At 34.1% G+C, this 27,644-nt stretch overlaps 2 protein-coding genes across 5 annotated transcripts in view; one reads left to right on the forward strand and one right to left on the reverse strand.

The window, feature by feature from the left end:
* Window positions 1-27,644, forward strand: part of IMMP2L (inner mitochondrial membrane peptidase subunit 2) — a 480,274-nt gene that overhangs the window by 214,043 nt on the left and 238,587 nt on the right. The window lies entirely within an intron of this gene.
* The window catches only part of LRRN3 (leucine rich repeat neuronal 3), a 35,766-nt gene that overhangs the window by 6,739 nt on the left and 1,383 nt on the right, over window positions 1-27,644 (reverse strand). The gene's annotated exons all lie outside the window — the stretch shown is intronic.

A 27,644-nucleotide genomic window follows, 5' to 3' on the forward strand; every position in this document is an offset into this window, starting at 1 on the left:
AGAACCTGAAGGTTATTTGTCCTGTTCCTTTGAGTAGTATTTAAAGTATCTGTGATTTACATACACAGAAGTTTCTATGCAAAAGTGATATTTTCTTTAAAAAAAAAAGTTAATTCAAATAATGCAACTATGTGAGCATTATCTCTTAAGCAAAAATACTATAGCTCTTTTGTTAGTGGGTTTTGGTGACCTCTCAAGATTTTTGATGTGATGCAAGCAATTCATAAAACTTGCGTCTACTATGGTGCACAACAGAAAAGCTTGTAGAGATGAGGCTCAGCAGCAAATTATCACCAGTAAGCTGAGCTGTGGGATAAGTGTTTTCACACACGCAGCAGCAGGAACTGTGCATCATAGTTTTGGAGTCTTTGATGTAATTCTTTACCCAGCTGCATTAACAGATCTTTATGCGCACTCTGATTGTACATATATTTCTTCTGCAGATAAAGTGGTATGGTTTGCTTCCTAATGTCTGCAATTAAAAAGTCTAAATAGAGTATGTGTCTAAAAAGTTAGTATTGCTTATTAGTAATGATATTCAGTATTTTTATTATTGTTCTCCTGTACTAGAACTTCTGTCCTAAAACTGTTTAAATCTTTGTGGACAGATTATTTAATTTCTTCTGGAAGATCATCCCTATAGCAATCCATACTTACTGTCTTACTAAATATGGTGTGCCTCTTACTTTTAAGGTATTATCTCTTGCTTTTAGAAAAATGCACCCTGATGTGTGTGACTTTTTGCAGCCTAATTATCTCTTGTGTAGACAATGATCGGTATGTCTTAATTAGGTTTGTTTCATTTACTGCTATTGACAGCTGGAGCCTTGGTTTACAAGAGGCTATCACCATTATTTGAGCTGGAAAAGACATTCAGTGAATGAATAAACTGAGCAACGTTTCTCATCACTGGAGCAACAGACAGCTAAGAACCAAGTCAGAGTGGGCAGAAAGGAAAAGAAACACGTCAGGTTTTGGCAATCTTTCTTTTCCACTTCAGCAGTTAGAGAGACAGTGATAAAAATTAAAAATGCAGCAGCTACACTGCAATGTGCCCTGCTGGCAATAAGGCAAACAGTTCACTTCACAAGGACCAATTTAGAGGTGGCAAGCATTTTGAAAACACAGCTGTTCATACAAAGCTACCTTTCAAACACATCAACTGAAAGAGCCACTTCTCAATTCTTGTCATTATAACCACTTTGAGCAGTTCTAGGGACAGAAATATGGAAATGTCACTAACCAAAAATCGGGCATGGGACATTTCATACCTCACCTGATTGTAGTTACAGGACTTAGGGTTTTTTTTGTTTTTTGTTTGTTTGTTTTTTTTTAAGTGTTAGTTATGGAAATATACAGACTTAAGTTTGAACATTTAGTATCTTTCTGACAATTTTTTAGGGCAATTCTTCCTTCTTTGTTGTATCATTAAAATAAAAAAAAAATCCTTTTCTTGGGGAATTTTTTATTACAGCATGATTGGTAAAAAGATGCAACAACTTATTTATTTGACATATTTCAAGAATTGGCACAAAAATCTGTTTGTTTTTTTTTTCTCTATAAAAATGTAACTAGGATATTTTTGTTGAAATGTACAGGAAGTTTGTGACTGAGGCAGGAGTACAAGTTTAGGTTAAAGCACAAAAAGATAATATAATAGATTTTCATAACAGAACCGGTCTTGAAATAAAATATTTCTAGAAGTAAGCTCTACTAGCTAGTCCGATACAGTTGCTGGAAATTATATAGGCTTTGTAAAAATGGAAAGAATTTCTGCTGGCATATGTAGTCTTACTTTCATTCCACTCTCTGGAGCAGAGAGTTTCATACAGAATCCTGTTTCTCTTTACAAATACAAATTAACAGTTCACTGTAATATGCTCTATACTGTCTTATATTCTTACATATACCTAACATATAGTCTCACATTAAAACATGGATGAGGATTTTTGGAAATTAGTGTGTTTCTGACAATCTCAATTCTGAGGTGTTCAATTTGGGAGGCTGACAGTGTCACATGACAGTTGGATTTTAAGAGTCTTAGGTTGAAAACCTCAAAAGTGAGGTCCTGAAATATCTGGACATGTTTGAAAAATTTGATTAGGGCTTCCTGTTGGGATGTTGACTAATTTTGGAAATCTACTTTACTTTTTTTATAATGATTGATTTTTAGAACTTCAGGCTGGCCCTGAATAGCAGTAAGTGCAAGATGCAAAGGAAATGGCAAAGCTACTTGTATTTAACCCTAGAAGCAACTTGCAGTGTCTCAATAATTATTTCAGCATATGTGTTTACATTTGTTTTGTGAACTTGTTACACCTCCTTTTCATTTTTTTCCTTACTTGGAATAAATTTTCCTGAGGGAAAGCCACAAGCTTAAAATGTTTAATATGACTGTAAACCAGGACAAATTCTCACACCTTAGACCATTAGAAGATAAGAATGACAAGATTTTATACATCATTGAAAGTTCTTTATATCCATGGACATCATGTGCTTTGAGGTTACTTTAATTTACAGATAAAGACAGATTCAGAAAAACATTATGATCAGCTAGATTTACATGAGATTTACCCTTTCTCTTTCACTAATTGAGTCTGGTCTACTATCCTTGTGCTCTTGCTTACTGTATCTTAATGCAATTTAACTGATATCAGAGGAATTATCACCATGTACAATTCATTAAGGACTTACTGTAGTTCTATTTCTTGTATCAATCAAAAATTACATTACAGTATTTTGGAAAATGTTGTAATATAATAAATCATAAAGCTCTGAAAATACAGTATTTAAAACAGATGTACTGAAAACAAAAAAGTAAAATGGAAGCCAAAGGAATACTTACATATGGTATATGATAATTTATTACATATGCTATTTTGGAATAACTTTTCAATGGACTTAAATGAACATTTGTTAAAACCTTCTTTTGAAAATGGGAGGAAGGAAAAGATATTGCACTTGTTTCCTAACCTATTTTAAACTAGATTACCATGACTGACCATGGAATGGCAGATAACGGTGGGACCATCTGCATGTGAAGTAAGGTGTTTGTCAATCATAATCACAGCACTTAATAGAAATAGTACATAATTTTGTTACTATTATTAATTTGGTGGAGGCAGTGGCATTGTGCATTGGAGCCATAGTGGTGGATAAGGACCATGCCGTCTTGTGTGCTAACTTGCTGCAAAACAAAACTATGAGCTTTACTCCATGGAGCTTAAAATTGAAGTACAAGAGGAGGGACAACTGATGACTCAGACAGGGCAAGTAAAAAAAGAAGTCACTATGACAATCTCCGAATATCCTTGGGTTTATGCTTTTCCTCTAACCGTAGTTCAGTAGTTTACTGTCATGATCCTGGATTACTTTTCCAGGCTTTGATTTTAGATTTTCTGTCTGTAGATCTCTCTCTCATGTGCTTTTAACTTTTAATCACACACTCCCTAGCCATTGAATCCATCTGACCTTTTCACAAATGTCTTAGCAAAAGAAGATGATAAGTTTGTTTGATGATACTTGGTAAAGGAAGTAATCATATCAATAATTACAGTTACCTCAGTTTTTTACTTCTTCTCCTAATATGAAGTGCAGAAAATAATTTTTAGGTATTCTTTTTGAGTGAGCAGAGATGTTAGAAAATTATAGTTACATGACAAAAGGATGAATTTCAATGGAAGTTGCACATTTATTTACCAATTGTGTTCTAATCTGTCATTTATGTTCTAATTTCTAATATGGCCTTCCAAATCCTCTTGCAGTATTTTTAATGTGTGGCAGTTAGACTACATCTAATAGTTTTATATACTTGGATTAATTGTAAAAGAAACTGAAAAGAATCTGAACTGATTTCTTATTTTATTTCTTCTTCTTAAATCAGATATTTAATGTATAATTCTGATGTTTTTATCTAAAAATGAAACTCATTGCTAGTTACTTGTTTTGATTTTTTCTTAAATAATAACTGCACATATATATTTTCTAGTTGTCAGAAAAATAGCAAGGATTAAATGTTGAAAATAACTTTTCAAAGTACTTAGACCTTTGGTATCCTTGTTGTGGTTCTTAGCCTTTAGAAAGGTTTCACTGTATAAGTGACTTATTTATTGTTGCCATTATCAAGCCATTATGTCAAAAAATTATTGCTGTAACTTGGGAAAGTAATGTGTTAGTTTGACTTAGATTTATTTGTACATGTTCAACTTCTTTTTGACAGTTGTCATGTTAGTAGCGGAGAAGCACATATCAGCAGTTACCTAGGCACATAGTTGGCAAGAGAGCAGTCACGTTCTGGATGTGGGTGAATGTACCCAGTTACCAGATGCTTCAAGCAGATGGCCAGAACTAAAGATGAGTGAGACCAATTTTGGCTTGATTTTCTAGAAAGCTACCATACTGATGCTAGGGGTCTACAGTACATTTGACTAGTAAAGAAGCCTAGCCAAAATCTGGCAGAGCAAATTGGCAAAATCTGCACTTTGTGATTTTTTTTTTTCTTTGTGGCTCTTGAAATGTAAATATTAAACATGCCTAAAACATAGAAATAGGTGTGTTCAGGTAGTTGTAATAAAGACAGAGAAAGATAGTGGCTGTACTTAGCACATATTTTCCTTGGGAATCTATTAGTTTATCTTTTTTTGATTTATCATGGGAAAAAGGTCACTGTAATAAAATTAGCATAATAATAAACATGATAATTTTAGGAGCTGCAATTTCTATTCTATAAATTTTCAATAACAAAGATTTAGGCTTGAAAGACCTAAACTCATTTAAATCATCAGTCTTTAATGGCAGACTCCTAGTGTTTAGAGAATTCAACTTTTAGTTTTTGGTATATTGATGATTTTTTTTGGAAAATGGTCATGTCAAGGTAAATGCTAGAATCCCAGCCAGTACTTGATGTATACTTATAACATACTGCATGGAATGTGGTTTCAGATCCACAAAGGGAAATAATTTATTTTTGAGGTGCCAGTAGTGTATGAGATAATATTTTCTATGTCATGAATTTTCCTACCAAATTAGGCTGAATTGCTTTAACTTTATAATTGTGAATATATTGGGTGATTACTTTCATTCTGAGCCACCTGGGGAATCAGATTCACAATGTATTGTTCAACAGAGATGGATAATTTTTTTTTAAATCTTGCTTGAGGCAGTGTAGAGAAATGGATTGATGAAAAAACAATTTCAGGATGCAAAAACTGACAATGGGTAAAACCAAATATTATTGTAAAGATTAGGAAATTAAAGTTCTGTTTTATGCTGTGTTTTATATCAGTTGGAGTGATTTATGCATACTCATAAATTACAAGCTCATAGAGATACTGTCATTTCTGATTGCAGAAAGTATTTTGATCTGTATTTAGTTTTAATTACAGTTTTTGCTCAGCTGAGCATCTCATTAATAACATTATATGTTAAGTTTTTTTATATGATTTGCAAAACTAACTTTTAGTGCTTTTTGTGCTTTTATGACCCATTCGTCAGCTCCAATCCACACTATAGGATTACCATGGTTCATTTCTTATTTCCCCTGAAGTGAATATATTAAAATGCTGATCTTCTTTTCTCTTTATGATTTGCTTTTTAAAATAAGACCAGAAGAAAGAGGACAAATACAAGATAAATAAATAGCAACACTTATAGTTAAGTACAGTATCCCTTCTACTGTGTATGGCACTACAGCTAATTAATCATATAGTTCCTGGAACAGTAACTGAATCCTCTTTCAAGTATTTTTCTGTTCCTTTCAAAATTGCAAATTTATTTAAACCATTGTACCTCTCCAGCATGTATAGGTTTGTAGCCACCTTCCCCATTCCTTTTTTTCCCAATGTGCAATCCTTTTAGTGTTTCCTATTATTTTAAAAGATTTTTTTGTATTTTGTCTAAAGTGAAAAATTCACTTAATTCCTTTATGTTAGATGATTTGGCTCATTAGCATGTCACTGAACAGGATTATTTCGATTATGAAACTTACATGATATAGCCACATCTTGATTTTGTATTTCTTTCTGAGCTCTCCAGCATCTATCATCCTTCTACATCACCTTTCTGCATTTTGGATGCCAAATCTGACAGCAGTGTTAAAATTAACATTCTGATCTCCCAGAGAATTTTGACCAGTATTTACTGTTCAAGTATTCAAGTCAATCAACCAGATTGTGAACACTGTACTCAAAGCTTGCACTAGATTTTCCTTGACAAGCATAATTTCTCTTGCATTTTGTTGTAATTCCCAGTTATGATTCAAAGACTAGGCATAGACATATCTGCTATAGGTGCCTATGTAAAGACATGTAGGAACACTACCTCACATATTACGATAAGAATGTTAGAGATTCACAGATGTATTTGTGCAATGAAATGCATCTTGTTATGGGAAAATGTCTCTTCAAACTGAACAAAAGATAAGTTTGAATTAAGATACTGAAAAGATCCTATTAGTGGTGATTATGGAATGACAGAATGAAAATTTTTGTTCATCACTGGTGTTGAAGTGGGATAGATGAACCATTTCAAATTGTCCTTCCAGTTTGTCCTTCCAAAGATGGATTAGGCATAATTTTGTAATAATGATAACGTTAAGTTGAAGCAACCTGCTTTTTTGTTGTAAGACATTTATTTTTAAGGCTGACTTCAGCCTTTCTGCTCTCAGACAATGGCATAGTTCTCTTTTCCAGCAATAAAACAACTTGAATAAGTAAAGAAAGATAGGTATTTCAATAGTGTGTAAGTGTACTAGTAACTTCTGCTTCAAAGTTGGAAGATGTTAGAGGGAATATCAGAAGTAAGGAGAAAGACATGGTATGATTGCTTACTCATAGGAGGACCACTGTCACTAGTATGCCAAAACCCACTAGCTTCGGTAAGAACTCTCGTGAAATGCTGTATATGTTTCTGGTCACTCAGGTTCAGTAAAATGAATTGGTATTAGGGTGCAATCAGTTAGTATGAGGAAAATGATAATAAATCTTTGTGAAGGGAAACTAGGAAAAAGAATGCTGCTTCTGCTGTAAAACAATTTTAGATTTGTTGACAACAGAGGAGAAATAGCTGTTAGTTGTTTGTACAAATATTAAGTACAGTGATATATTGTTTACAGGTGGATGAGGAGTAGTTACATATATTGAAAAATTTGGAATTGTTTCTCTCCATGTATGTACATGACAACTGTAAGAAAATATGTCAACTAAGAAGGGCCATATGAAGATTTAATTGCAAAAATGTTATTCCAGTTCTTAAAAATATTCTCAGAAATTGTCCATATTGCTGTTGGTCTTCATTGAATTAATAAATTCTCCCCAGTTAATTTATTTAATTAATAAGTTCTCACCAGTTAACTAGGAGTATGTATGGAAACTAACTAGAAATAATGGAAAATATATACTAGCATGTATGGGAAATAGCTAGGAGTATGTATGGAAAAAAAACATAGCAGGCAAGTGTAGTGGAAGAACACTTTGCATCCTATGTAAATGCTCATGAAGCATTTGAAGAAAATAATGAGATTTCTGGATACATACCATAAATTCCATAATACATCCCATAAAGTAATAGAAGAAAGTAGAAATAGAAGGGTAGAATGATGTTTGGGGTTTGGTTTTGGTTTTTTGTTTTGGTTTTTGGGGTTTTTTTGAGGGATATGGATATTTCAATAACCTCCTCAGAAATTGCTCTTGGGGTTTTAGAATTTTCCACTGTTCTCTACAAGAAACAAAAGCAGCTGGGATGCCAAAGTTGCCTGAGTTTCTTTAAAGTCATCCATGTAATTTGCAATATTAAAGCAATAGGTGTTGCTGTAGTTCAGAGAAGAAAAGTACACATATACCATGGAAGAGTTTAAAGCAGAGGACACATATCAACTCTCTGACATTTGGAAGGGTTGATTTACAGCTTAACTGGTCCTTCCTCAGCTAGTATGTTAAAACCAAGCAGACAGTGTCTCAAGAACATTTGATCCAACATCTCGAAAAAGAGATTCAGGTGACAAGGTGATTCTCTAAAAAATTGCATTTCCCACATACAATAGGATAACATGATAAGGACAGTGTAAAGCGTACTAACACAAGCTTAACAACTGGTATGGATTTTGAACTTCAAATGCTTTCCATGTTTTGTTTTCTTTGTATTAAGAATGTTAAAGCAATTTAAGGTGACATTTCCATGCTCATTAACAGAGGACACAGAGTCATTTGCGAGGCGACAGACAGGTGGTTTATAACTTCCATCATTATAATATTGAACAAGGTGACAACTATTGCCTGAAGGAAGGATAATTATCCTACAAGAGAACTTAAACTACGTATTCAGTTCACATTTATAGGAACTGGCAGAAAAAGCCACATACCAAAGCTAAATTATCCTTGTTTACCTGTTTAAATTGTGGTTAATCAAATTAATCCCTGATGCACATTTATTGGTATTGGTTTGTGTATTACATTAGCTAACTCTATCAAGTGAATTGGCTATTGGTCTTCAAAGGTATCTGCATTACCTATTACACACTACTGCAAGAAAGTAGAACTACTTACATTTTTAAAGTAAATCCAGCTTTAACATTTATCATTTGGAACAGGGAGTGCAGAACAGTGTGAGTATTCCAAGTCCTATATTTTCAAACCCTGACTGATCAGATTCACTGGTAGTGGAGAGCGATCATGATATACTCCTGAAATTCCAATTCTGAATCTCCAGTACCGTCCAGTAACTTTCAGTTAGTTGAAGGTTGAGATTATTCTGGAATTAAATGAATAGGCAAAGCCATCTGAATGGCTGAGAACTTGAAAAGTCCTGAAAACATTTCCATGAAGGTGATAGAATGCTCTTTTCTGTCTCCTGTCATGCATGAGAGATAATGTGAGCCACCTCCAGGGAAGATGAAGTAGCATTTGAAAGTTATAGAAGTAATGAGTAGAAACTTATCGCAGTTACGAGGTGAAATAGCTTTGTTTGGCAGTCCTTCAGGAGCAGCCTTTTAGGATTGATCAAGACTTTCATTACAAGCAGTAAGGAAAATACCGTAAAGGCCATAAAAATGTTTGACTTGAAAATTGGGGTTTAGTTTCATTGTATTTCCCATGTTGCTGCTAAACATTAGAATTGAATGATAATTGATGTTACAAATAAAATTGCTGTTTAGTTGCTCTTTTTTTACAAATAATTATTCTTCAAGGGTCAACTTTTAAAACATTTAAAACATTTTTAGTTAGTTAATAAAAGCCTATCTTGGAACAAAATACTGAAGAATTATTGAGATGAGTTCTCTTTACAGTCAGGGTGTCTAAATCCCTTTTAATGTCCTTGTGGTTTATGGAGTCATACAGACACAGAAAACTGATATTCTCTAGTCTAACATTTTAATGAAAGATGGAGAATCTACTGCAAGTGGAGACATAGCTACTTAGTTACAAAAACGTAGCATTACCTTGAAAGAAATAAAAATTAAAGACTGCAGTTACATATTGATGAAGATAAAGCAAAGCTTGGTATTCCTTTGAAAATTGTCACGTAGTGATCTGCGCCAATCCAAAAGGTTTCATAACAGGTTGAGCAGGTTGTATTATGAGTAGCTTGGTCTATTTCCAAACCCTTTTTTGTCAAGGGAATTCCTGCTTTGAAATGGATTGTTGTTTTGTTGAGAGTTAACAGATCTTTTGAATGTATCTCCAGTAGGATTGTGCATCCTTTTCCTTGTCATGGCTATCCAGGATAATGATCTAATAAATAAGATGGTGTCAAGGATATTTTGGGTATATGCAATGCTCACTTAATGATTGCAGATCAAAATATTATACTATTAACTATGCTCAGCTGATAGGCACTCATAGTTGTTTTTTCTTAGGCTGGATAATCTCATTTTAACACTGTGTACCTGCCAAACTGATAACCTAGGAAATGTCAAAGTGAAGGAATCTTGATAAGTTTAATTTGTCCCTCTTTCTGGTCTCCCAAGCTATTTTCAGAGTTTTAATTCTTTCAGGAATTGCTATAGGACCTCCCCTTTGTGACTGTGTCAGAGAAGTAAGAATTCCATTCTGTTAAAGCAGAAAGGTAGCTATTGATGCCCGCAAATACTTCTTCCCTATATATGGACTCAATTTCTAGAACTGTTAAGAGAGAGACAACATTTCTCTTCTCTGAACTTGTTACAGAACATAAAAGAACCTTACAACCCACTAACTATTTTTAGTGAATGGGAAGGTTTGTTTTTATTTATTTTGCTTTACTGTATAGATAAAATAGTAGATTATATACAAATGTGATCCTTGAAATCTAATGGAAAGATAAATCTGCACATTCTAGTGAAAAAAAATCTTTCTGCTTCATTTTCTTAATTGTGAAATAGCATATTTTTCAAGCTGTTATTAAGGTTTGAAATGATTAGCCTTCATTAGTTTGGTAATTAGTTTAGGCAGATTGTTTTGCAACAGGCTCATTCCTGTCTTACTGCTACTGAGTATATCATATTTTTGTTACAAAAGTCACTCTCGAAGAATTTTTCACCATGGTTTTAATTGCTTTCTCTCTTAAAAATAACAATAGCTAAGAAGCATGAAACAGAATTTGTTTCACTGGAAAAAATCCTTAATTCCAGAGGCTACACATACTACTTTGATATTTTAATGTTTGAAAGTGTTAAGCTTCCATTCTGCATGCTATAGAAAGAACGTTGCAGGGTTAGGTGGATTTTACAAATAGGTACTAGACAAATTATTTGGTTCTATCAGGCAACATACTTTTAAAGCAGCAATTGTTGTAATACAGTCTTTATTAAATATCCCTTTTTATGTTCAATATTATTATTATCAGATTTCAGTGACTTCTGTCTGATGTGACAATATTGCTGGGGGCACTGACACTTGCTGCAATACCACATCTATTTCTTTATAAAATAGACATTGTCAGTAAAGTTAAAATAAAGTTGCAGAGATTCGCCATAGGAAAGGAGGATATGGATAGAATATTCTGGAGTTTGGACATGTGTTAGAATCCAGCTGAAGTTAATTGTGGTCTCATTTAATTTTGTGATTGGAAATTATTCAGAATACTTATTGATTGGAAATCAGCTTAAGGTAGCTCCATCCATATCTCCCAGCCTTGCACGTCCTGATTTGGGGAATGCTGATATATAGTGTTCATAGTCTTCCTGCCAGTCAGCTTCAGACTTTAAAAGAAAAGTATTTGATAAGAAAAGTTATCAAACTCTTCAGCATGACTATGATTTTTCTTTTTTTTTAAATTTGGTCAGTTGCAGTTTAGCTTTGTAAAATAGCTGTGGAATTATAAGAAATTTGTTAACTTCCTCCTTGACAGCTAGAATTCTGAGCACAATTTAAAGTGATAACATTATAATAAATTAAAGTGTTGATTGATTCTGAAAGCTGTAAGTACAGTTATAACAGTTTTTGTCTACTAGAGGCAGACAGAAGCGAGTAAGATGAGAGGAAAGAGAAATTTTTTTTTCTTTGTCTATTTTGTCATTCTTTTGCTTACCATCTTTGGAAGTTAACTGAGTTGGAAGTAAAACTGAATTGATGTTAAGTTAATTCTACTTCTGCTCTACTCAGTGAATTCTAGCACTTCTCAAAAAAAAAAAAAAAAGAAATTTCATTGCTTTGTCCTTCGAGGGCTTTTTTTTGTTGCTCAGGCTAAGGCTATCTGTTTAATGGCTGTTTGGGGACCCATGTGGTAAGAATTAGACTTCTCAGTCCTTTCCAGGCCCGAAAGAGACAAGTGAAACCAGCAATTACCATGCCATCAGCCTGCTCCAAGAACTCAGCTTTTATCACACATAATCTGAAAGATCTCAATTTCTAGCCTAAGCTCCATGTCTCTTTGGATTATCAATGCTTCCTACTTTCTGCAGTGTGCTGTCATATGTATTAGATTTCATTTACCATTCCAGATTACAGAATTTAACTGCATGTTCTTTTTAATACTTTTTGGGTTTTTTTGCATTTAAGCTATTTAAATAACTACAATAATTCATATTTGTTGTTTGATATTCTGAGTTTACTGTTTACTCTGTGTAATATTTTCTGTTGGAGCTACTTTCTAAGTGAATGACTCACTTTTCGTAAACTACTGCTTATGAACTTTGTTGAATCCAAACCAGAATTTGCTTTGCAGCTGAACAATTTCAAGTAATAGACCCAAAATTTATTTTGCACAGCTTTTCGTGTGAACACAAATTTATTCATACAAACAAATTTGAAAAGGAAAAAAAGGATGCAAATATTGTCCTGAAATATCGTTCAGAATGTTTGCAAATATTTGCAAATATTTTTTGCATTTTTTCACAGGTTTATCTTCCTATATCATAGACATAAGTTCTAAAAATACTAGAAATACTTCTAGAAATACTTGTAAACTATTTCCTGAATTCCTATATTCAAGGAACTTGAACAAAATTGTCCAGTGCATGGTGGTTTTTTTCTGCTGAGAGATGCTTTTTATGCCACTTAGAAAAGTCTATTAATTCCTAAGGGCTCAATTGTGTCTGGTTAGGCATAGATTATAGAATAGTGTGGTGATGAGCTTCATTTTCTAAGATAACCACATGGACCTAGAGTGCCTCTGGAGCTTAGACTTGTACAGAATCACAAATACCTTATCTTTCTAAGATAACCACATTGACCTAGAATGGCTCTGGCTGTGGAAATGGTGGATTTCAGGACAGGAACTTGAATATGGTGTTCTCAAATCTCATTTATGATATGAAAAGCAAAAATCATCACAAGCCACTCTTTTCCATATAAGCAACAAGATTTCTCACTGCTCCTTCCTCTCTGCCTACTGACAGAGATCTAGTCACTATCAGGTTAGGTCTGCATTAGTTTGCTTCTATTGTTAAAAATAAAAATGACCTTTTATTAAACCAAAACATATCATAATAAAGAAGCTACAGTTTAAGACAGCAGATCGTGAAGTTTCATTGATAAGAACAGAAAAGTATTGCACAGATAGATCACCTGGAACGTTCATTGTACACACCAAATTATTGCTCACTCACTTTGAAACAACACATCTATGGCCTTGACATTTAATCAGAGCAAGAATGGCATTTATTCAATCTCATATTCAGTAAGCCACCAATTAAAATTAGTTTTCTTAAGGCCAGTAAAATGCAAAGTGCTTGTTATTTTTATACAGATTTTTCTTTTCTTACTTTATGTGCTTGTGCTTTCCCTTGAAGAACATATGTTTGGGGACTTAAACCATAGAGTGGCTTTAAAAAAAATTATTTCTCTCTCTGTTTCTCTGTCTCCTATATTTCATAGATTTATTTTGTCTGTTGATCTATCTATACAAATACAAGACAAACCACAAGAAGGATTTTGTTTAAAAATAAAAAGAACAATTTCTAGACATATATATTTATACCATTAAAAACCAGTATTGGTTTCTATTGAAAGTTTACTTAGAGCAGGTATTAAGTTTATATAAGAACTGAAGTAGGTAACATACGCAGAGCTAGCACTGACTTGAATGCTTACTTACAGAGAGACTGTACAACATGCAACCTGTGTGGTGTCATGAGTGGCTTTGTGTATCTGTACTGAGTGCACGTAAATGTAATAAAATCGTTATAAATTCTCATTAATTGATGAGGATATGATACATTCAAATAACTACTCTTGGTAGAAATTAAAGATTATCTAGTATTTTAGCTCTAGTTTTACTTGTTTAATAGAGATATAGATTATGGTTTATTGGTATTTACATCCTTGGTAATTGTTTTTCATCTCACTATAAAAAAACTAGGCTGCATACATGCATAACATATTAGAAATGCCATTAAGCAAATGATTCTGAATTAATGTTTTCCCTCTCTATGCTATGCAAAACGAGTTTTCCCCAATTAATTTACAATTGATTACTCTATATTGTGCCCCAAGGGAATGCAAAAAAAAGTCTGTTTGTATATTCCCTGCTATTCTGTTTCTGTAGTTTGATTAAACTAAGCATCAAAAGAATAATTTATTTTATGTATTACTAAAGGTAAATTATTTTAAATTGTAAAAACCTAATCACTTATTTGTGTGTGTGTGGGGGGGTGTTCTGGACTAGCATAACATTGCACCTGAATTTATTGTGTTTATTTTTATATATCTGTAATAATTTTTGGAAGTATATATGTTCTAAAGGGAAGCATGTGCTTTAGCATTTAGACTGCCCTACATGCGTAGGTATATGTGGTATATATGAAATTAATGTGCTACTCTTAGTCCAATTCACAGACATCTCAGAAGCCTTCATTAATGTCTGAGGCACTTTTAGCTTGAATTCTTCCCAAAGCCTAAATACAGAATTAGCCTCTCTCAGTTTAGCCTCCCCATCCAAGAGGTTCCTATGCTGCTAGACCTGTCAAAACTTCTGGCCTGTTCAGGACTTCTACAAGTGCTGCTGTTTTTCTTGTCAGTCTAATGCTATCATTTGCAGTTTTAGCCAAATGCCATTCTTTTTAAGTTTTACAAAATCTCCATCTCTGATAACTGCAGAAAAAAAGTATCTGGGCTTCCGTTTTCTTCTGTTGAGCTATTCCTCAGCTTTTATATTCTTTCCTAAGGTACACAATAACATAGAAGAAATCAGCAGAGACAAGTAAAATAGGCAGAGCAGCATTTACTGGTTAGAGCTTGTGAAAATAGCTAATGGGAAGAATATTCAAACATACGAGTGCTATTTAAATCCAAAGACTTTTTAATTTTGACAATTCTGTTTCAAGTACAAATTTAGAAATATTCTTATTATCTGAATGGACACAGTTATGTATTTGGAATGAGAAGTCAGGATTTAACCAAGTCTTTTCCTCTATTCTATCCAAAACCATTTTAATGTAAAAACCAGAAAAAAAATGCACTGGGAGATGGGAAAAAAAGCTTAAGATTCCTAGCTTAACCTATAAACTATAAATTATGAGTCCTGGCTTGATTCCTGTGCTGACTGCTTGGAAAAAGGTCTGTCTCTAGAACCTGGGCTGTGGATCTCAGGTGGACAGAGAGGCCTCTTTCCAGACTTCAAAATGCAAAAGAATGACAGAGTTTTCCTTAAGATGTATTCATTAATAGCTACCTTCAGTTGGCTCCCTTTTTAGCATGCTGATTGTTTTGCACTACTACTGCAAGACATCTTCTCATAAATTGTATAGGGCCTAGGCATGTAATAAAGAGTTTACTTCATTTGGGGAGGGAGGGCAGATAATTAATGATTACCTGTGAAATGCTTTAGTTCTTACTTTGAACTAAACCTTCACCTTTGACAGATGATGGGAATTGGAGATCTACCTTATGATTATGCTTTGGAAGATGATATTTCCTATATCATTAAAGAAGTTTTGCAAGTTTTACTTGTTTGGTATAGAAGTCTACTAGAACTGTAATAAAAAGAGAATGCAGAATGCAACTGTCAGGTTGGACAGAGTATACATTTTTCTCCATGCAACTCTTAATCTTTTTTTTTTTAATTTACACATAAAACAATAAAGAAAATGAGATTGCAAAAAGAGACCTGCAAAATATATACAACTACTGTTGCTTTAATATGCCTTCTTAAAACTTTGAGAAAATACGTGTACCTGTTGTGACACTTATTTCCCAATTCTCTGTGGTGCTGAGAAATCCTGATGAAAGTGCACAGTATTATTCTGTTATAGGCTGCTCTGTATCTCAGAAATAAACTGAGTAACATGTGGCAGTTGCTAGGGTAACCATTTTTTTGCATTTTGCAGAAAAAGTCCAAGAATAAAACACATGTAAATTGGCAGTGTGGAAAGCAATATCATATACAGTCTCATATTCTCAATTTGTTTTTTATGGTTTTCCTCTATAGTATTGACATAACAATGAATTAGATCTGCTTCAGCTTTTACCTTGAATCTCTCCATACATGTGTATTTTGCATGGCTCAGGAAGTCATTTAAGCATTCAGCTACTAACCTTAAACTGGTTTTTGCCCTGTCAAACTATTTATATTTACTGCCAATAAGATAAGCTGTGGTTGCTGTAAGTGCTGATCATGTTCGCTGGGTGTGATTATCAGGTCATGTAAGCAGAAATGAAATCGAATTTTAAAAGTTGTCTTGTGCACCATTAAGCATCTATCCTGAATATGAGTGTCTGCAGGCATTTAGAAAGATGAGATTTCATTGTTCACACAAGAGTCCAATTTAGGGCCTGAGCAGGAGTTCTTATTAAGGCAGCTTTTTTGTGCTTGTTTTTGAAAATGTTTGGTAATGAATTCTGCAAACTGTTGCATAGTAAGAAACACATCCTTTTTATAAGAAGAAATAATTTTATAAGGTATTAACATTTTGATTTGAATTACATTCAAATACTTAACCCCAGTGAACAGCAACAAACAGACATTGCCAGGCAAATGTAAAGATCACAGCTAAGAAACAGCCTATAATACTATGTTGGTATTATTTTGGTGAAGTGCTTGGTACTTCTAAAACTTCTTTGTACTTCATACTTTTGCATTTCAAGTATGCTTGTGTTGGAATATTGACTTAGAGAGTTGATATAATACCAGTGATTAATATCAGCAATATAATTTATGTTTTTCAGAAACATTTTTCTTAAAAAACATTATCAAATTATAGCTTTTACTCGTGCTAAAGAACAAAAATGCAAACTGTCGGCACAAGATGTTTCTAACATGCGAAAAATACTTTAAAGGCTTTCTGACCCTCCCTCTAACCTTAGTACTAAGTAAATCTCATGACAATGATTTTATGCACATTCAGAACTTAGAACTGAAAAGACTATCTTATGTTATCCACCGATAACATTAGAGCAAACGCTGAAATTTAGTGCTGCAGCTTATTTCTGCCCTGATTTACACTCCACAGCTTCAGTGAAGATACATATAGTATTATAGCATGGTTCTAGTTTGTCATCCTTTGCACATTGCTGTCTTTTTTCAAAGATTAGGACTAAAAATGGTGTTCATTTAATCATCTAAACAAGGATACTCTAAATTTTAGGCGACTCTAATTGACCAGTTCATGTTTCTTAAATTACTCTGGTAGAAGTAATTACTGGATTAATCTTGATATTGGAGGTAACTATGAGAAAGTCGGCACAAATAATAGCTCCAAACTGGCAAGATTTCTCAGCAGAATCACTCCTCATGAAACTCGTTGCAGGTTTATGTCATGTAAAGAGTGAATCAGTTTAAGTATATTCACTACACAAAGTAAAATACCACTCTAGGAGTGAAAGCCAAAGTTTAGAGCTTAACAGAAGTGGTCATTATGCTAATTCTAATTCACAATCGCTAATGCTGTATTTTCAAGACTGTATATAAAACTGTAGTATATTCAGTCTCAGATCTGTGGAATACACTGAACACCTGGCTGAGCAGAAATACACAGATTACAAATTAAGATGGTAATGTTTCAGGGAATTGTTTTCCTTCCCTACTGGAAAATAGTTGTTTTCTGTTATCTGAATAAATATAGTGTGTTATTTTAGGAATTTTAAACAAGATAGGAGGGCTTTTAAACAATTTTTAGTATCCCGCTGGGATGCGGTCAAATTACCCTTCTCTTGTTAGGTAACAACAAAGCAAATATTGCCTTGTGACTAAATGGAGTTTTATTTCCTTTATTTCTATCAGACTGTCTGCCTTCTCAAAATTTTCAACTCCATACCACTGGCTCAGAGGCTAAACTCAAAACGTAGCAAAACAGATTGGACAGTGCCTTTCGCCTCTGATAACATCTTAATTGCTCTCATCCGATGCACTCATACTAAGACATCTAAGCAGGCTCTGATGAGGAGTAATGCTTTAGATCATTACCTAAGACGATGCTGGCAAAGGAGTGAGCCCCCTCTACGGAGAGGATCATAGCATCTTGGGATACTCAAATTGGAAAGGACCTCAGGAAGTCTGTAGTCTAACCTCCTGCTGAAAGCAAAGTCAGCTGTTATGTCAGACCAGCTTATGGAAGTTAAAATCAAGCTTTGGAGTTTCTTACTAGTTGCTATGCAGGATTTATTAATCTCGTCCTTTGACCTTCCCATTTCTTATAGATCATGGCTGATTTCGGCTCACGTGGATTCAATACTATACTTTGACATGCCAAGCAAAATTTGTTTTTAAGCAATGCTAATGCAAATTTATTTTTTACGGAATTGAACATTGTCCTGAGCCCTGAGCATTGATTACTCTTTATTGCTTCTATTAAAATATCTATATTTCAATTAATGACGGAGTAGATGACTTCCACAAAATATACTCAGACTTTGTTGAAAGTTTGGCTAATGTCTACATGAGAGATTAAATAGCAGTATAGCGGATTTAGACCACAACTTTTATGTGCTTACCACTGACTAGTTGTAGATAGATAGTCTACAATCTCAACATAACTATTATTGTTTCCCTGCCATATTTGTGTCAAGCATGTATGGTGTGTGTTTATACAAACCTTTTATCAATTTGTCTTCATTTTTTGTAATGTTTTCTATGTCTTTGTGCTGTTGCTAGGGCTGATATAATAACATACAAACATAAGGCATTTTTTGAAGAACTGATAAGTAAAACAAATTTAAAACAAAGTAAAGACTAAAAAGACTTAATCCACATTCACTTAAGGTAAATGGAAAGATTTTTTACTGCTTTCTGTGAACTTTTGGTAAACCTCAGAGACTGTCAGAGCAGTGATGAAGAATAACACTTGAAAACCAGAAAGTTTATGGGTTTTCCAACCCTTAAAACAGCAAAAGGTATTTCAGTTAGGAACAGAAGGCTAGGACCTGTGTTGGCATAACTCCAAGTACACCAACTCCAAGTATATGGATTTATATACTTTACTTCAGCTGAAATGGTAACCAAGGACCTAAGCGTACTTGGGAATTTGGACAATGTATGGGTAATTTAACATTTCAGCAATTAAATCGTTGAAATTGCATGTAATTTTACTTCTCTATTCTAGTTACAGTTTATTGTTAAATGATACCTACTGAAGGCAATATTTAAAAGCCTAAAAAAGGCACCTGGATCTGGAGTGCATTGAGAAGCCTCTGAAGGCAATGGGAGCACTGGCAATCAGCAGCTTTAAAATGTAAACTTTATTAGAGGAAGTTCTTTTATGTAAGTACCTAAATATAAATTTGAAAAATCTTTCTCTGACTTCCACTTTCAAAGCCCTTAAGGCAAATACGTAGTTATAACAGAATGCGTTCTGTTCTATTTAAATCAATACTTTTGCAATGAAATCACACATTTTTATATGGTGAACCATATATTTATTATTATTTAATACAATCCTATCTAGAGCAGCTTCTAAACGTAACTGTGAACAGGATTAGTAATGGGTATAGAAGTTAGAAATTATACCAAATCATAGAAGGACAGATAGGAATAAGTACTATAACTTCCATCATTAAAATGGAGCCACAAAGAATCTAGCACTACTGTAATTAACACTGTGAATGTCCTTAATGTCCTTTAATGTAGACATTAAAGTTTGCATATTTCTTTCAAATATATTGTTTTAAAAATTCAGTAAAAAATAGTATATCCTCTCCATAACACCAGTGACATCTGGGCTAGTAGCTTGACAGCACAGGTCAAAATATGTAAATGAAATAATTCTGGTTTTGGTTGTTTTTTGTTTTTGTTTTTTCCCTATTTCCTTTTTATTTCCCAGCGTGACAGTAATGATCACGAACGGAACAAAATTATTAAGACATGCTAACTCTAGGTGAATGGAGTGTTCTTTAAGAATAGCAAAACTCCAATGTTAGACATCTTTTTGATAGGCTGGAGAGGATGAATTTATGCAGCAAACGTGAAGATCTGAGTATCAGAGGATCACAGTATATTCTTTTCTTCTTCAAGAGATATAACTCATTAATGGACAAGAAAAAGGTACATGGGTCTAGAACAGAACTGGAGAAAACAGGACACAAATCATGAACAGTTTTGCAATAAATTCTAAGTTGCAAGTTAACCATTATGACTAAAGAGTAAAAAGCCAAAGTTCTATGTTAAGTCCCTCCTCAGAATGTCTGGGATAATTAAGTTAAACTCTTACTGCTACTAATGACAGGAATAAGAATACATCTTCGATGTCCATACTGTTTGAACAAAACTTTTTACTTTCCTCATTCATTTGTGAAGTAGGCATAGGAAAAGAATATAAATTTAGTTGGGGCTTTTGGTTTTTGTTGGGTTTTTTACTAAGTAAATTAATTATGGTAACTCTTAAAAACAAAATACGCATAATCACATTCCATTTACTCACAGGTCATAAAATGGCAATGTAAACACTGATGTCCTTCATAGAGAAATGTTTACTACAGACAAGTGAAATATAAATAGGAGGAAAAAGTTACAGTGAGGACATTGTGTTTCCATTTTGAAACACCATTTTAGTGTCTATGGGTTATATTTCAAGGTAAGGTGCATATTAAATGTTGAAGAAGTTTGCTTCTCCTCATCAAGACTGATGATATGCTATTCATTGTTTCTGAATATTACTGTTTCCTCACACAGTCAAACCAGAATGCACAACAGTTGCCAAATGTTTGGTATAGTTCTGTTTAATTAAACTCCATTTGACCAGAAGTTGAAAACTGGGTTTGTTTCCAGTGTCTCTCAGTGTAACACATGAAAAACTACCTAGCCAACTTTTCTAGGCAATATGGACTGTGATTTCAAGTCTTTTTTGTAACTGGCTAGACAGATTTCCTTTTATCAGAAATCTTGTTTTTCAGAAAGTTTTGGATGTCCATCTAGATGTTTTAGATAAAGAGGCTGTACTATAATATGTATAATAATTAGCATTATTCTAAACAAGAAGAAACGTTCTCAAGGAGTTATTTTTGTCTTTTACTTTGCAGCATGAGTGGAAATGAAGCTACATGATAAATTTTGTATTTGTAGATAGAAAATTATGAAAACACCAAAAAGCAAAGAGAAAAAGCATTTACGAATCCCTTCTGCATCTGTTGACATCAATGGGAATTTTGCCATTTAGCACAAATGGGAGTAAAATTACACTCAAAGATGGCAATTCTGAGGACCATCTGTGAAAGGTTTCTGGATTGTTCTATCTAGTATGGAAATATTAATGGTGATAGTGTCATTTGTTTGTTTTTAGCAGATAGTCCTCTTATAATCACTTTTACACAGAACTCAAAACAATGTTAATGGGAAAGCAGAAACAAACACAATTAGCAAAAAATCAAGACGGAATAAAAGGTAACAATTTCAGTTGAGGTTCCCACAATGGTTTTGATCCAGCCTGGTTTTACTGAGGTATTTGAACACATCAGAGATGACCAGCAATATACAGCATCACCAGCTTTAGAGGTACAAGAGAGGGCAATTTATGCTTTAGTATTTGTGGCTAATGAGGCAAAAATATAGATATTGTGTGAGTTGTAGTTAATCAGATTTTCTTTGATTTATATCTTAAAGTTGTTTTAATATACCCTTTGCACCTTTCTTTTTTTTGTGGTTAGCAGTAACAGAATGTGTGTTATAAAATGAAAGTGTACTTGTTACAGAATGAAAACTGGTATTTGGTTTTTATTGTGCTTTAAAGGCATGGAAGCATCTGTACCAGTGTGAACACAAAGGCATTGGCTCCCCTGCCTGCTGCTGAAATAGAGCAGTGGTGAGGGTATAGTCCAAGTGTAGCAGGACTTGCTCTGAGCCATGGGTTCTTGGTAGCAAGTTTAGGAATGAAAATGTACTATTTTACAGATAACACCACTGAAATATAGAGCTTAGTTCATCGTATTAAAATGACTCTCTGCACTAATATCTAAGGGGATTGGTTCCTATCAGAGTGAGTATAGGGTTTGTATGATGTGTGTCCAAACATGCAAATTATTCTTGGGTCTGTGGAAGTGAAAAATGTAGAACTATTGCTGTGCAGTTCCACAGATTCCCTGGCTGTTGTTTCTGCCCAGGAATGATAGAGTTCAGGAGCTCAGCTGCTGCCCTTGGAGGGCAGAGTACTTTTCCTTATGTGTTTTTGGGGTTTAGAGTCTAACCCAAGAGTAATATGCTGAATATCCCTTTTGTCTCTTATTCCACAATGAAAATGAAATGACTGAAAATGTATTTGTCTGACACACTATTGATGACTGGATAATCTATATCAAAGCAACATTCAGAAGAATATGTTACCTGAATTATACATGCTGGGTGAAATTGCTATTCAGACAAACGTTTCTAGCTTTGCAGATCATTATATTTGCAATTACCTCATTTTGTCTTCTCTCACCTCATAAGGATACCTCTATAAACTGGTACAATGGTCATTAATCATTCCATTTCTCTCAAGTGCTGTAGAGTTTTAGCCTCCTATTTGGGCTTACCAGCAAGTAACTGGCCAAACAAATTAAAATAAAGTAAGTAGTAAAATTACTGTATTCTGGGAGTGTCATGAAATAGCTGCTGTACAGTCTCAGCTGTCTTTTTTCAAAGTTAACACGGTGCGTCCTGTGTAAAAAGAAATATATATTCAAAAAGGTGTAATACAAAAAATATATATAGGATAAACTTGCAGTGTTATGCTTAGAGGATAACCTAAGTAGCTCTGTGTTGTTATAAACTGGTATTAAATGGGAGTTGTGCAGATATGTCCCTCAAGCTACAGTGGTAATGAAGCACCACTTGACTGTAATTTTATTTTTCATATCAAAAGGCTTGTTTTATTTGTTTAGAATTTGATAAGAGAAAATATTGTACTTTATAAATTCATTGTATTGTTTCTGAAATATACTTTCAGAGTGGGGAGGGAGGAAGAATTTTTAAAGCACTGCCTGATTTCCATATGGGACACATGAAAAAGAGCAGTGTCGCGTTATGCAGTGGGTTTGGAGCTGTTGTTGCACAGGGAAGAGGTTTTTCTGGAAGGCTTAGCCCCCATGTGAGCCTTCACTGGAGCGGGCTCTCCTGCTTCTCTGCTCCTTCTGTGGCCTGCAACATGGAGCCAGCTGGTGTGAGGAACTCAGCAGGTAATTCTGTACTTTGGTAGAAACACTGTGAATTAGCTCACTGTTAAGTGTCATCTGCAAAAATTGCTGATGCTTGACATGACCTCTAGAGAAAGCTGCTTTCCAGAGGGGAGAGGAAGTTCAGGGACTTGAGAGAACTTGACAACAGGAATGAGCTTGGGGTGAAGAAACAAATGTCTCTAGTCCTTCAATTTACAGCTATTGTGACACTTGCTAAAATCTTTGAGAAAAGTCTCTGTTTCCGCACAAAAATTATTCTTGTCAAGATGAACAATTTTATTAGGACTTTAGGTACAGAATAAATCACATAAATATTATGTAAATAGTGACATGTATATATCTCTGTTTTCAGCAAAGATGTGCTACTATTGTAAAGCAGAAGTAGGAGACATTTGTGTTTATCCTTATTCAGGGAACAAGTTAAACATTTGCAGTTACTTAAGTGCCTCCCAAGTCAGGGATATATTTTTTGCGCTGTCTCGAATAAGGATGACTTTTTGGTTTAGCACCATGACGAAACTAACGAACCTGATTGTCAGCTGTGGTTTCCTCTAACCCCACTAGAAGAGCCCTAGTAATGTCTGACCATCACACTGCTTTTGTAAAGACTGTTAGGAGAGTCATCTTCTCTCATCTAGGATGATGGCTATTCTATGGTGATTTAAAAAATGTCTCAGTGCACATCTTTGCTCTTTGTTGTGTGTTCTATTACCTGATGTTTATTTGGTTTATTATTCTGTAATTTATTCAACAGGCAATTTCTGAAATTGTCTGATCCCTAGACAGAGAATTGTATAAACAATCTTTTTGATATATATATATTTTTTTTTTTTTAATTTTTTTTTTTTTCATACTGGTAGGTGCATGTCCAGGGAATTTTTGGTACAGCTGAACTTAAGATTTTTACCTTTCTTATACCAAATGATTTAGAGACGTTAAAGTATTTCCTGGCAGAGTAGTTGTTATTTGCATGACAAGAACCCTCTAGTAAAAGACGCTTGGGGTAATACTAATAAAGAGTAGATATTTTGAAAAAATATTCCCTGTAGCATTTTATCCAGCTTTGCAGTGTTTACCCCTAAATACAGATGCTTACGCAGGAAAGAAAACTGCTAAATGATTTCTTTTTTGCCAATGTTGTCAAAAAGCATTTCCCAGTTTGACTGAGACTGTGGGAGTTGAGAGCAGAAAAGAGGCAAAAATTCTTTTCTGCTCTAATTCAGAGGTCAGTAGAGTTAAGCTACCATTAAATTTGGGGCAGATATTTTAATGAATTCCAGAAATACAGCAGCTGAATAGAAATAATGGGAATACAGAGATCTTATTTCTTATTTCATTTGAATTAGAGCACTACTGTAGCCAAACAGTTACAGCAAATAGGCAAGCTGAAAGAGAGTGAGTTTTATTGAGATAAATCTTTTGTGAGGAAGAAATATTTCTAAATGAAGGATAATTGTTTCAAGGATACACTGTATAAATTTGTGTTTATGAAATTAAACTTTCCCTTCATTTTAATTTCTTTGCATTTTTTTGTGCTTTGCAGAAAACCAGTAAGCAGGTTTGGGAATGCTAGGAGTGAGAGCATATCTGTAGCTTGCTCTTCCAAGCAGTTTCTAAATTAAAGCTAAGAAATCATAAAATAGAAGTAAATGAGCATGATAAATACAATCCTATTTATCAAATAATATTTCCTTTGGCTCGTACAACTAGAACATGTCTTTAACTATTGAGAGAAGAAAACATGCATGTGTTGACTATCTTTTTTTATTCCTTTGCTATTCCTTTTTTATGGTTGATTTATTATATAGTACCATCTTCCGTGTGTAAAGAATAGGAAATCCTGTCAGGAGAGGGTAATTGGATCACGCAAAATTGTGAAAGTAGTTTGTATTTCACCCCCATGAAAATGCTCTTTCTCACCAGGTGGCACACTCAGCTACGCCACAAAGAACCCAAAGTGGAATAATCTGATTGACATCCATATTGGATAGTTCTCTGGCACAGATGAGTATAGCTCCATGTGCTGTGCTAATAAAACTTTATCGGTTCAGGTCAGCTGAGGATATGAATTTATAGTGGAAACATTGACGACATCATTTATAGATTTTGTATATAACACTGAAGATCATAATGTTTGTTTAAATAAAGTTTTTGGCATGAAGGATATTAAGGAAAGTTCTTTATGAACAATGTCGTTTCACAATAATGGCATTTGACAGTTTGTGGACTGGTCAGTTGAATAAGTAAAAGGCACAGTAATTTGTTTTTACAGTTACATTACAGATGTAATGAGAAGTATTGATTTTTCTCTTAATACTAATGTGTTTAATGACCTTTCTAATGACATCTGTCGCTACTTTTTCTTCTTAAATTCTACTGGCATTTTCCCTTTGGTAAAGTAAAGGATTTTAATTGCTTGTTGTATTGTTAGAATGAGAATTAATATTCTTTTTGAAGTAGCATGAGAGCTTGAAGACTTATTCTATTAAAAAAAAAAATTGTGTTTTAGAAGTTGTCCATTTTTTGGTCTTCAGAAAATAGTTCCTTGAGTGCTACATGTGAAATTAGTTTTTCATTGTCAGTTTTTGCTAGCTGATCTTAAGTAGAGTTTGTGGAATTTAAAGTGGAAGGCTTTACTAAGATAGTTTCTGACAATGTCTCTCTGAAGAGTTTTCTCTTCCTTCAGCTTTTAATGGTACTATCTGAAGGAAGGATATATGAATTAACTAAAACATTGATGTACCATAACTCACCACAAACATATACCTATAGTTCAAAAAAAGGTTTAATCATTTCTCTGTGGTGACTTTTCTTTCAGAAGATAGAGCTTATCTTGAAAAACTCTTTGTTTTCTACATCTTCTTCTGTTGCTTTAGATGCTCTAAAATTTGGCTATTGAACACCAGCCATTTAAAGTTGGAGTGGTTGTCACCAAGCAGCAAAGCTTTTGATTTGCTTGTAGAATCATTATTGATATAATAAAGATTAGGGGTAAGAGTCAAAGAAAGTGGCTCCAACACTGCTAAATGGTTTGCTCTCACTTGCAAACAATTTTGTCCTCTAGTGTCAAGGATCACAAGTGATTTGCAGGACATGAATATTTTCATAAGCTTCTCATTCTTGGTCAGTTCACAAAGATTATACATGATATTTTTGATCTGCATTACAGGTAGCAAAGTTGCCTACTTGATCTGGTATGATTCTGGTGCAAAAGAGGAATACTTACCTACTTCTGGGTACTCCAAACAGGCATGCTGTGATGTCATGCTCAGACCTACCACCCTGAAAGGCGGTACTTCGGGTTGCCATAACAACATCAGCCAGTCATTGTCTGACACTACAACATTATTGCAGGAGCTTTGAGGGAGTATTAACCAAAATACAGTCACCATCCGTTTTGACTGGTTTGCTGGTTAAGAATGTCTATGCTGTGTACTCGGACGATGCATCTACAGCATATTTTCTCTGTACATGTATGATTGGAATGACCACATTTTTCTAAAACTCTTTGGCATATTTATATAATATTTTAAAGTAGCTCATTAGAGTATATGTGGCAAAACCCAACACGCATTAGTGTAAAATTACTCATACTTACTTAATTTTTGCATTAAAAATGAGTAAGGATAACAATTCAGAAAAGCTGAGCATGTACCATGGTATATAATAGAAAAAAGTTTCATCTGAGTAGTCCTTTGCATATAGCATGAAGAGATCAGAATCAGGTTTTCTCCCCTTATTGTATAGCATATTCTGTAAAAATCCAGACCAGCAGCTTGAAATTCTTGTTTTAACAACTAAAATGCATATAAAATGTGGGTGAAAACTGGATATTTAGTTAATTGAATGAAAGATTGTGGTTCACATAATAAAATAAGCCAGCTTGCTTTAACCAGATTTCATAGACCATCTGAAATAGAGGAAGCAAGCTTGCCAATAGCAGGAGCTAATGCTTCAATACCTTTCATTTTGTACTCTGAAAAGGAAACCTCTTCTTAAGCTCATTCATTTTCCAGAGGAAATATCGAATGCTGTGGCATATTGTCAGAGCTGCTTTATTGTCACCATTTACAAAGGTCACCTGAATTAATTGACTTCTTACCATACCTATTGTTAAGCTACCCATTTCCTGACATTTATGGAAAGGTGGCAGCCTTACAGCCATTGGCTATCTGTTGATGGTTGTTTCACAATGTTTGCTTCTCAAAACACAGTAACTCTAAAATTACATGCAAATAATTGCATTGCTGCAAAGGAACAGATTCTTTATGATGTTCTCCAGGGTGTACAGGAGTGAGGGGGTGGGGGGAGAAAAAAGGGGTAGGAGAAATAATCTAAATACTGAGCTGTTTTTAATACAGACGTAGTATTCTAAAAAGCAAACAGAAACATGCAGGAAGATTTAGATTGTATTTTTTCACTTTGAAGCATGCATTAGATAGCTAACGTGTCTTTTTCATGGTGTAAAGTAAAATCTCTCTCTGGCTTTCACCGATGCATGAATCACAGATCCATGCTGATGGACTTTACTGAATGTGTTTTCATCTGAAGGGATAGTGAGGTACTCTTACGCTGCATGAAAAAAATGACATACACATGCATAAACACAAACACAGTAGGCAACTGTAGTGCTAGCATGGAATTTTATGTAGA

This window comes from Nipponia nippon, unplaced genomic scaffold (genome assembly GCF_047370975.1).
Source record: "Nipponia nippon isolate SJK-2023a ecotype South Korea unplaced genomic scaffold, ASM4737097v1 scaffold_3, whole genome shotgun sequence".
NCBI classification, from domain to species: Eukaryota; Metazoa; Chordata; class Aves; order Pelecaniformes; family Threskiornithidae; genus Nipponia; species Nipponia nippon.